Source organism: Etheostoma spectabile, chromosome 1 (assembly GCF_008692095.1).
Source record: "Etheostoma spectabile isolate EspeVRDwgs_2016 chromosome 1, UIUC_Espe_1.0, whole genome shotgun sequence".
Taxonomy (NCBI): Eukaryota; Metazoa; Chordata; class Actinopteri; order Perciformes; family Percidae; genus Etheostoma; species Etheostoma spectabile.
The window spans coordinates 31023504-31023866 of record NC_045733.1 but is presented as its reverse complement, the minus strand read 5'-3'; the positions used below and the strand labels follow the sequence as shown (position 1 = coordinate 31023866).

The 363-nt window shown below is 45.5% G+C and overlaps 1 protein-coding gene across 3 annotated transcripts in view; it reads left to right on the top strand.

Moving 5' to 3' along the window:
• Positions 1-363, top strand: part of LOC116687332 (protein arginine methyltransferase NDUFAF7, mitochondrial) — a 23133-nt gene that overhangs the window by 4264 nt on the left and 18506 nt on the right. The window lies entirely within an intron of this gene.

The window sequence follows — 363 nt, the reverse complement described above, 5'->3', positions numbered from 1 at the left end:
TCAACAGCAACTAACTAGGATTAATTAAAGAAAACCACAAACATGGTCCTGGTTTTGTTCTCACGGCAAACGAGCCCCCAACCTGTTACAACCGAACAAAAGACGAAGATGCACAGCAACGTAACAATAATAAAGTTACATTTATTGAATAATGATGCAAACAAGAGCACGATGAGGTGTGATTGTCAGTATCAGGGATGACTGAAGGTGGATGGATGTAGTGGAGAATGTGAGCTGCGTGTTGTCAGTAGTTAACAGAGAGAAAACATGTTGGTCCCGGTCTTGGGGCGGGCGGGGTTAAATAGTCTGGGAGGACCGGCTGATCTCATCATCGCCTCCGCTGCACCTGCAAGTTAACAAGAC